Source organism: Metopolophium dirhodum, chromosome 5, assembly GCF_019925205.1.
Source record: "Metopolophium dirhodum isolate CAU chromosome 5, ASM1992520v1, whole genome shotgun sequence".
NCBI lineage: Eukaryota > Metazoa > Arthropoda > Insecta > Hemiptera > Aphididae > Metopolophium > Metopolophium dirhodum.
The window spans coordinates 8,332,729-8,344,112 of record NC_083564.1 but is presented as its reverse complement, the minus strand read 5'-3'; the positions used below and the strand labels follow the sequence as shown (position 1 = coordinate 8,344,112).

Here is an 11,384-nt window from a genome sequence, read left to right as displayed (position 1 = left end):
CTTGAAACCGCGGTAAATATTTTTTTCCTATTTCGATATTCGTTTCGGTTTTTGTTATTTTTTTTTCCAGTTTTAATTTCGGTTTCGGATATCGGTATTTATTTTTTCTGATTTCGTTTTTTGATTTGAATACCGGTTTTTATATTTTACGATTTCGATTTCGGTTTTTAACTGCTTAAACCGCGGTATTGAAAATCGGTATCCAATAAGTATCTGTTTCAAGCAAATAAGTACTTAAAAAATGAGATATTTTAAAATTTTAGCTCCCACAAGAAAATTAAATTAGGTAATAAACATGTCAAGCATGATGTGAACGTTGTCTCTGGCTTATACGAACGTATATGTGACATACCTACCTATCAAATTTGTATTCAGCAGTTCCAATTTTAAAAGTAATAATAAATAAACGATGGTCCACTTTCAAACTTAAAGACAAGAACATTATCTGTGCATTCTCGGGTTTTCACGTCACAGTAACGCTACCAGAATCTTAATTTTCAATCAAATTTTGAATACCTACGTAAAATATATTTTAAAAATTCTCATAAGTCATAACTCGCTTAATTAAGTCAATGATTTAAAATAAGTATTCTTATTGAAAATCAAAAATTTTAATTGCCCAATTTCTTAACAACAATTTGAATAATAGATAAATCGAAAAAAAAACGTATACCTAATGTTAATTTTTCGTTATCGTATTGGCCCTTTGCCTAATGGCACTAGCAAAACAATTGACAAAGTGTAAAAACAATAAATTTTAATTTATAAGAACCTTGGCGTGAATTATTGGCAAGAGAGTGTGAGATATATTATAAGTCCCGTTTTTCCCCTTTGTTGACCATATTATCCACTGATTCTTTTCTAATAATGCTCATTTTATACCTAGTCAATAATTATTATTATAGCACGTATTGTGGTTGACAGGCATTTAGATAGTTTTCACGAACGTTTGATGGGAGTTATAAAATTTCTAATAATATTTTTTTATCTTAACTTAACTTGGTATCTATATTCTATACCTACGATACATTTATTTCAGAGTTTACAAAAAGTTGGGCCTTGAAAATCTCATTAAGCACGAACGTCAGCGTAAACTTGTAAGTATTGTTTTTTTGTTCGTTTTACATTACCGTCTAAGCGTTTTTAATTATTCACTAAAAACATTGTAGAAATTATTATAACTGTTTTTATTTTTTTTAATTGTAAATTTGGTGTGCACCATAATTTTGGTTCAGTGCTCTCGACACCGGATAATTTCATTACTGCAGCTTATCCGATGTGCGTAACGTTATTTATTTTTAATTTTTGACGTTCTAAAAGTTTTCGAATTTTAGACAGTTATAGTATAATTTATTTTAATACGGTTCCGATGGAATTAAATAAAAATAATGATTGTATGTTAGGTATATATAGATCACTTGTATGGTTATACAGTCGGACATCTAATACCCAAGGGGGAGGGGAGCCCCCTGTCCATAGCTGAAAAATATATTAATGTTTAACGATATTTTAAATTTACATGAAAATTAAAAATACACTTTTGGATGCCCTCCCGCTCCCGATAAAAAATGTCTACCTACGCCCTTGTCTATTCCTAGTATTTTATTACGTAGATGATATATGTCATTCTGATCCCACTTATACGTACTTAAAAAATAAATCATTTTTTTTTGACGTTGAGCTCTGTTACGATATTATCATATTTTTTATTTGTTCGCGCGTAGTATATATTATGTGGAAAATCATCCGCACAAAATCTGCAGATTGACGCCAGCCCTCACTTATTTTGACTTCTGTACAAGCCACTCCAGCCATAACGAGGGGTTCGACCTCTACATCGATCCAATTTGTAATGTATTCGAAACCTCCGTAATGTATCGTCGTAGTTTTCACGTAAGCCGTTTATGCAATATACCTATAGGCACACCAGCACTATGGTCAGTCACCGCAATGTCGTTCGGGAGAACTTATATCTGGAGCCTCGAAGGACCGTCGTAGGAGTGATATATATATGACCACGGTACATATTGGTTAGCTGGTAATTGGTATAGGAAGTGGCCACACGTCGAAAAAGGCGTAAAACGTATATGGATATATACCTTTACGCGCAAACGTGTACCTATAAACTAAATATAGAGAGCTTCCCGTACAGTCCTAACGCGAACGGATAGAATTTTTCAATTATGGGATCATATTTTGTACGTCTTCAGCCGCGGACGCTTTATCGGAGGTCGTATACCCGCGGCGGTAAGCTCCCACGGCCCTCCCCTAACGTCGACGAGTGGGCACTGACTACGGAGGTTGAACGACGGCCATCGCACACGGTCAGCTGCAAGCAAGTTATTATATAGGCGGACGGCCAGATTTGTGAACAACTACGGATCGACTGCGGACGAGGCTTGCGGCGAAAAACGATTCTGTTGTTATATACTTATATAATATATATATATTTAGACTGCGTGGAAATTTCTACGTCGAGGTACCCACTACGCCGACGGGTCGTTTCGAAACTGTCGTTTTATTTCCTTCACATCATATTGGTCGTCCAGATATATATATATATATATTATGTACTGCAGCGTGTAATACAGAGGGATAATAAGCTCGTCCAGACGACTGTAACGAGCGCGATGTAGGTGTCTGCGGCGGCGGCGGCGGAGGAGAAGGCGGTCCCTGTAGACTGACTATAATACTGAAGCAGACAGTTCTTACGACCGAACAACTGCAGCACGACTGGGGATGAAAAAATATACCGGAAATATGAAACTATGATGCCTATAGTGCGGATCCAACCAATTTTCCCATTTCCGTGGACATAATATTATTTTCTTCAAACCGATGCCTATACATATTATATACGAGGCAAACTTGCAGAATTTATAATTTTTCGTACAAATGCGCCGCATTGCTATTTATTATTTTTTATTATTATTTGTGGGGGTCACGGATAAGTGGCATCATAACCAGTGGTGCTTACATGGCAGGACATGACCACTATGTAGCCCATACTGAAAACAATAAATTTCTAACAATTGTATACACTGCTGCTCATAATTAGTGATTTATCGAGTAAGATACTAGTACTATATATAAGTAAAATATTATAATATGGTATACCTATATTAGAAACTGTGATACCTAATTATTTTTTTTAGTATTTTATCACCTTCAGTCGGTGTTATATATTATTCACGATTTTAAATCGTGACGCCAATGGTCGTTCGAAATCCATCAGCTGATTACACCTGCAATCGTTTTGATTCTATGCAATCAGACTGGATAAAAACATGCCTACTTATATAATATTATAATATTCAATTAATGTTTACTGGAATAAACGTTTAAATTAAACAGCATGTGTTTTGACTGGAAATTATATCTATCATAGCAGGAAATATTATAAATACGTTGCAAAAGGAAATGTCTGTGCCCAATCACATTCGGTCGGCGAACGAAATAATTGCGATGAGCTAAAATGTAATATTACGGACAATATTGAACACCGATGTAATGCATACCTATTTTGCCTAAATCCGTCACTGCATACACTTAATTTGTATCAGTTAACTTACAACGATTTCCTGCGTAGTCTATATTACGCCTAGATGTTGTTTTAAATATAAATATTTTTGATTATAATATAATGGGTAATCAATAATTCAATATTGGATTAAATTGGTTATGTTAATATAATCATCGACACATACTCTTAGATCGATATAAGAACTAAAAAGTCTAGAATAAAGATTCAAACTACGCGTCTAAAAACGTACTCTTTTCAGGACGTTTTCAGAATCGGATTATGATTAAACAACAATATTGCGCAGCAGCTGTCACATAAGTTGCTACATCAACCCGCGTGTAACACAATAGGAATTATTCATGTTTTTTTTTACTTTTTACGGTTTTTTGGAAGACATGCAATATTATGTTTAACCATATGCATCATTAAATATAGTGTACATGTACAGCTCATAATAATCCAGCATTCATATAATCATATTATAATATATTATAATAAATATACTTATGTTTATATACCACGCATAACCCACGGAAACCGCAGGGAATACGCTTTATTATATCTCCCGTAGCCATATTACATATTTTCGAATTCTGTTAGCGGAACATTAAACTGTAGACCATTGATCGCAAATTCCTTTGACTTACAATTTTTTTAACTCAAATAATTAGAGCATGCGCTACACAACTTGACTTTTTTTAATAATCACCCCTATTTTGAATATCATGCAATGTAATAATTTTAAACGACCGATTTCATGTGATAATCGACTGTACCCCGGATAGAAACAGCTGCTGCAGTTATTAAACCGCAACTGGTTAATTTTTATTGAATTCTGTAGAAACATCTTGTACCAGGCTGATGATGCTTATATAGTGCCATAGGCACAAATAGGGGTGGCTGGGGGGGCTTTAGCCCCCCTTAGAGTTTCTATAGCCCCCCCCCCCCCAAAAAAAAAAAAAACTAATGATTTCACTACTATAATTTAAAAGCATCATAAGAGTTTCAAGTATAGACCTGAGCTTCAGCCACCCCCCCCAAATTTCAAACACTATTCATGCCAATATATAGTGCGGATCTCGCCGATTTCCCCGTTTCCGTGGACATGATATTTTCTTCAAACTCGTGTACGAGGCGTTACTGCGGAATTTATATAATCTTTTAACACAAATGCGCGCATTACTATAATATTCATAACTCGATTTTCAAATAAAATTTTCAAAGTCACTGTGCCAAATAAGACGTGACGTCGTGACATCATAACCAGTGGTGGATCGTGGATAAGTGGGAGGGGGCACCCAGCAGCCATTGTTTTTAGTGAAATGTCATGATATAAATTTATAATTGTAATAAATCAAGTGTAGGTATAGCTTGAAAAATATGTCATGATGTATGTATTAATATACTAGATACCTATATGTCATTGTTATACAAAATTAAGTCCTTTAAAAAATGCTATATTGGCCCATAGTGAAAACAATTATTACTATATACACCACTGTTCATAGTAGGAACCTACATAGATTATCGAGTGTGTAACTATGAACTATAATATAGTATAGAAACTATGGTAATCTTATTTTAGTAGGTATTTCGTCTTAAGGGTCCCGGTGCAAGTTTTTAAAATTTTCCGCAATTCTATAAAATTTTAAAATTAAATTTTATATATTAGTTGTCGCCTCAATTATAAGACTTTTCCACTAATCTACTACTTGATACCTATTTAGGGTGGGGGGTTGATAGGGTGTATTATATCGAAAAAAATTACTTTACGGGTATAACTCTCAAGCTTTGTAGAATTGTCGGATTTTGATGACCATTTTTTTTATCTGAAAGAAGAATACTTACTACAGCCCGCATCGATCTCTGATTTTGTATTTTATTTCAAATAATTGTATTAAAAAATTTGTAAAAAAATGCTTTTTATCTTGTATTTTTTTTAGACATAATACAATGTTTGAGAATAAAATATTGAAAAACAGAGATAGATGCGGGCTGTTCCCCTCTAGTAATTAAAAAAAAAATTATGAAATTTGGTTGATTCTACAAGGCGGTATCGTTATTCCCGCAGAGTGTATTTTTGAGGATAAAATTGCATCGGCACCGAGCGCCTTAAGCTACAATATCATGTGACTAATCATACAATATCTAATAGTCGAATTATTAGTTAATCGTTTTAAATCATATAAATAATCGAAAAATAAATCCTGGAATTAGGTTTCAACATTGTTTGATTTTAACTATGAATCAACTGTACGGACCTTCCTAAAAACTTCGGATCAGGCACACCACACCCAAATCACTCATGGCCACCTAATAGTAAGCTTATAGTAAGCTAAAAAAATATAAATTGCAACCCCCCACCCCCCAAATATGCCCATCATGCGGTAAGAAGTCCCTCGATTAAACGCATAATGACGGAATGTCGTTCATATTACACCGAATTCTGAACAAACGCAAAACTTCTAGAACATTCATCAGGATCCCTTGGCCACACCATATCCTCACTCACAGCCACCACCGATTTCATCAAAAACCAAATCTATATAAACAGCTGTAAATTAAAAAAAAAATGTACCTATATACTTTTGCAACATATTATATACTTATCGTTCCTAATAATTGCTTAAACTAGCCAATATTTATTTTATATTTCTCAATAATTAGAATTAAGTCTGCTATGTAAGATGATAACTTGTTTCCCGATGGCCTATGTCGCAGCGGGTTCATGCATGCACTGAACTTCTCTGTCCTGCCCTGTCTTTCAATTAACGCTCTACAGTTCAAACTTATGTATCACAAAACGTTGCGCTGCGTCTCAATGTGCGCCCGGCCTGCGGGGATTGTCCATATGACCATAGACCATATCACAGGAAATATTATATGGGTACATACGATGCTAACAGAAAATATTATGTACCTACCTATATATTAATATTATATGAAAAAATATAAAATACATATTATTTATAAATTATAATTACATATATCGTATAGATACAAAAACGTATACAGTCCCTATACGCATTGAATTTTTTTTTTCAATTTAGTTTTACCCTTGATTTAAAAATATATTTATAATTAATGGTTTTATGATTTTTTTCTGTAACCCAGAGTGTGTTTTTTTTTTATTGCGGATTATAATTATTATTTTTATGGAACCCTGAATTACGTAATTCCGTATATTTTGTAATATTCCGCGATGACGTCCGTTGTACTACTCGATGCGATGACGACTTCAACGAAAACGCAGTTGGTGGTACATACGACACAATAATAACGTTAATAACATTATATTATTATTATTCTTTTTAATATTTACCTTGCCGACGAAATTTATCGATTTCATTCATTCCCCGCCGTCGCGTCGTGCCAAACAATTAATACACTTTAATACAATAATAATTTTTTTTTTAAATTTTTTTTAATGAACCCGCAGCAACTTAGGCCATTGAGTGGTTTTTAACTGTGGGGGAGGGTACTGTAAAACCACACGTGTGTTTGTTGGTTTCAGTCTTTAGCCGAGGTTTTGAACTGGCGTCGGTGCGCGTCGCAACCGACGCCTTAGTCCGCTCGGCCACTCCGTCCCCCAATAATAATATTACCATAATATAAACTCGTATAGTATATACGTATAGGCAAAGACTGAAATGTGGAGAGTTATACAGTTAATGATATTACGATCGTATTGAAATTTAAAGTAAGTTCTATAAATGTATATTATGGTACCTATATAATATGAACCTCGCCGTTGTATATACTTAACGAGAATTATGTACCTACGCATTATTAAATTACGGACGTAATACGTTGCTTTCTAGTTTCTGAACGCAAGCCCCACGCCGCCGCCGCCCACTAGACCGAAAAAATAATCTCAATGCAATTTGATTTTTTAATGTCAGAGCGCATTTTTTTTCAGATCATAATATGACGTAGATGCGAAGGGTAGTGCGCGGGGGTACTACTCAAAGTCGCAAAAGCTGAACAGGGAACACATAACGCACACATATGTAAAGACAATCATTTTAAGCTATATATGCAATAACGTAAGTAACTACGGGTATAATATTGTATAGGTATACCTATATAAAATATGGTTGCTTAAACATAACCAATTTACCAAAAAGCATAATATTCTATGCGCACTTCATATTATTATCTCCCCATCCAAATCGTACCGATGTGGTCCATTGACCATTGGTGTGTTCTGCTTTTTTGAAAGCAAGGACATGAATAATTGTTGACTATTCTCTGACCGCGTTATATAGCAGTAAATCAGCAGTCTCGTTGGTTTATCATGTACTTGCCGAATGGTGGGGGGGGGGAGATATGACACACTCGTCCACCCCCGTGAGCACGCCCCTGTGTCCGTTGTCCGTGCGCCGTTCTATAGTAGTTCGCTCTTTTCATCAATATTTTTACGACGGGCAAACGTTTGATAAACTGCACTAAAAGAATATTTTCCGAATTTTTACGTCACAACCAATAATTGTCCAACAAAATATAGCCCTCCCGTTTGATAAATAAGTATGTATTCAACGATAAAAAATGTTATGTTTTAGTCTAATTTATTGTCGCATACTTCCATAACTATGGCATAATCTCTTTTCGATATTTCATATTTTTTTTAAATAAATCATAATTTATTTATTGATGATATTGTTATTAGTTATTGTTAATTAAGTACCCATTGAGTCTATAATTATTTTAAAGACAATTTTATAATCAAGTCTCGTGTATTATATTAATTTACCTATTAATTATTATCAAATCACCATTGAAAATACAATATAAATACATATTATGGAGAAAAAAGGTTTACTCACGCCGCAAAGTGATATGACAATATTTTCAAAGTATTCTTAAACGTTCCGAATACTTTCTGAAAATATTTGAAAAATATATATCATACTTTGCACAAAATACTTTTATTCCGTGTGGGATAGTTATTATAATTTGACATAACTAAATACTATTTAAAATGTAGGTACCTATATACGTTATGAACTGTCGTAATTTATAATTATTAATGGCTTATAAGTCGTAAACTAATAACGAATAACATGTAACGATACTTTAGAGAGTAGACATATTATTCTGACATATACATTTTACATTATAACTTAATATTTGTATTCTGTATAATATATACTTTTTTAGTGTCAGGGGCGGGACACATTTTGTGTTGTTTAAAAAATAATGTGCAGTTGACACTGGTAGGCACTTTGTGAGATACGCAAAGAAAAAATGTGTTATTATATTTATTAATATAAATGGACTTTTCGTTATTCTACATAAATCAACGTTGTTTATCCCTTATGCGTAGGTTTCTACTTGAAATAAAAAAACGCTTGCCAAATCGGGGATCGGCATGTAAACTTTCTTGATTTTTAATTTTTAGAAATTTATTAGCTGATAACAACTCAATGCAATGAACTACAATAAATTTAAGCGGTATAACAATTTGAATTCGGAAAAATGTCGGTGTGAACAGCCCTACAAAAAATCATTTTCATTTTCATTTAGTGAGATAGATCTCCGAAACCAGAGAGCGTATTTCGTTCTTTGGGGTCATGTTAGATTCACATTGATTAGGAAAAGTGCAGTGAAGATTTTCAGAGCTTTATCTTTAATAGTTAATACACTACAGAACATTAAAAAAAAATTAAAACAAATATTATTGGGCGTTTTTTGATGTTTTTTAGCTTTACAGCTTTGTAGTAAATTAACGTTTAGAAATTAAGTTCTGAAAATCTTCACTGCACTTCTTCTAGCCAATGCGAATCTAACAAGACCCCAAACAACAAAATCCGTTCTCCAGCTTCGAAAATCTACCTCGCTAAATAAAAATATAACGAAAAATAACTCGTTTTTTATCTGTGAAAAATTCAATAAGTTTTTTGAAAAATTTTAATTCCACATTTAGTATCTACTTGATAATCCCTTTTTAACGAGTTATCAACCAACTTTCTAGATATTATAGTTTAGGAAAAGTAAAAAAATAGAAATTTTGGGACTGTTCACGGCGACGTTTTTATGAATTCAAGTGGTTATACCACTTGGGTGTGATATAAAATCCCTCTCATTAATATTTTATATTAAAGCTAGCTAAATTACCCACCTACCCATCATTACTGAGTTACATTTTTATTATTTTCCTATTTAACACAAATTCTTGAAGTTTTCAAAATTCAGACTTTTTTCATTTCAATCACCATACTTACTTGATTAAAAATCAAGAAAGTAAGACTTGTTTTATAATTTCAAAACTATAGCTGGTATTGAAGAAGAAATACGCATCTTTCATAGGCGCTTTCATAGGAGACTTCCGTTATCTTCCTAACCACCATAATATAATTAATCATCTTACCACTGACGAAGACTAAAAAAGGAAGAGGTATCGTGATATTTCGTTTAACTAATTATATCAACTTTATAACGAAAATTAATTTAAAAATGTACAATAATAATTCATTTGACACGTTTATAGACAAAAATTCAAACAAGTTAAACTTGGCGTTAAAGGGTGGTTTTAAACAAAATATATTTCATGTCTGTACTGTACTATTAAATTATGAATTTATTGAGAATTTCATTGTATAGACTATAGATTGTATATTTGAAATAAAAATAACTTATGAAAAAAAACAAACTGATTATTTCAAAAATATTGTTCATCGTGTTAAACATTTTCACACAATCCGGTAATGAAGTTTATTTTTTCAATATATAAACAGTTTAACTGTTTAAACAATCACAAAATATCACAATAGCAAACTTATTACGTTGAATAATTTGTACAGGACTGTACTATGGTTATTATAATATTTTTGTTGTAGATAATATAAAGTAATAATAATAATAATAATAATAATTGTTACGACTCGATTTATTCCATATCTGCGATTCTCGCCATCAACAATATAATAACTATTGTTTATTATACAGTATTTTACATTATATTCTGCAGTGCAGGGACTGTGGGAGTCTAAAATAATACTCATGATATCGACGGTATAAAAATAAAAATCATAATATTATATTACAATACGCGATTATTATACCACGACATCAAGTAAACAACTTTTTCGTTCTAACAACACGATTCATGGTCGAATTCTTATCTAGATAATATCGGCCCACGGTTGGAGCAACAAGTGGTATACTTGATTTTAATTTATTTTTCTCCGTTGTTTATGGCCTACTAATTATAATACGTCTTGTATAATGTTCGTTTATACAAACGATTATACAAAATATTAATAATAAATGGCATTTATAGTTTTTTTTTTCAGAAACATCTTTGTTATATTAAGTTGTGTATTATATTATTTTCAGATGGCTTCGTAATAATGTTGGGATTCATAGCCCTCCAAGCTCGATTCCCCCAATCGAGCCACACTAATTTACCCACCACTGGGAATATTTATGAAGTATCCGAACTGTTCAAGTTATTTATTTACGTAGATTACATAGAGTCGGATATAATTATGTGAATGAGATATAGTGTGGATATATTTATACATAATATATTATTTTTTTTGAAATTAAATTTTTCGATTTTATAATAATTATTATTAATGATAATGGTGTATTTAGGGTAAATCATCAATATTTCGAAGTATTAATATAATATATTTAAAAATGGAGAATTTTTTTTTTACTTTTGGTTTCTCTTCTTACATTAGGAAGCAAAATCAATATTTTTCTACACATTATTCGGGTGCATACTAATCCAATACCGGGACGAATGCTTTACAAACTATAACCATTAAAAGTATTGACGTGACTTGTGTATAGGCGAGGAAGTTAATTTATCTCCATTAGTATTATGATTTTGACCCCATCGACCGCTCTCGAA

General features: G+C 32.5%; 1 long non-coding RNA gene across 1 annotated transcript; it reads left to right on the top strand.

Moving 5' to 3' along the window:
• Positions 1-1,039: 1,039 nt before the first annotated feature.
• On the top strand, positions 1,040-11,003 carry LOC132945895 (uncharacterized). The gene is made up of 3 exons (XR_009664615.1): positions 1,040-1,097; positions 7,443-7,569; positions 10,862-11,003. It is a non-coding gene; the product is annotated as an uncharacterized LOC132945895 (long non-coding RNA).
• Positions 11,004-11,384: the final 381 nt, after the last annotated feature.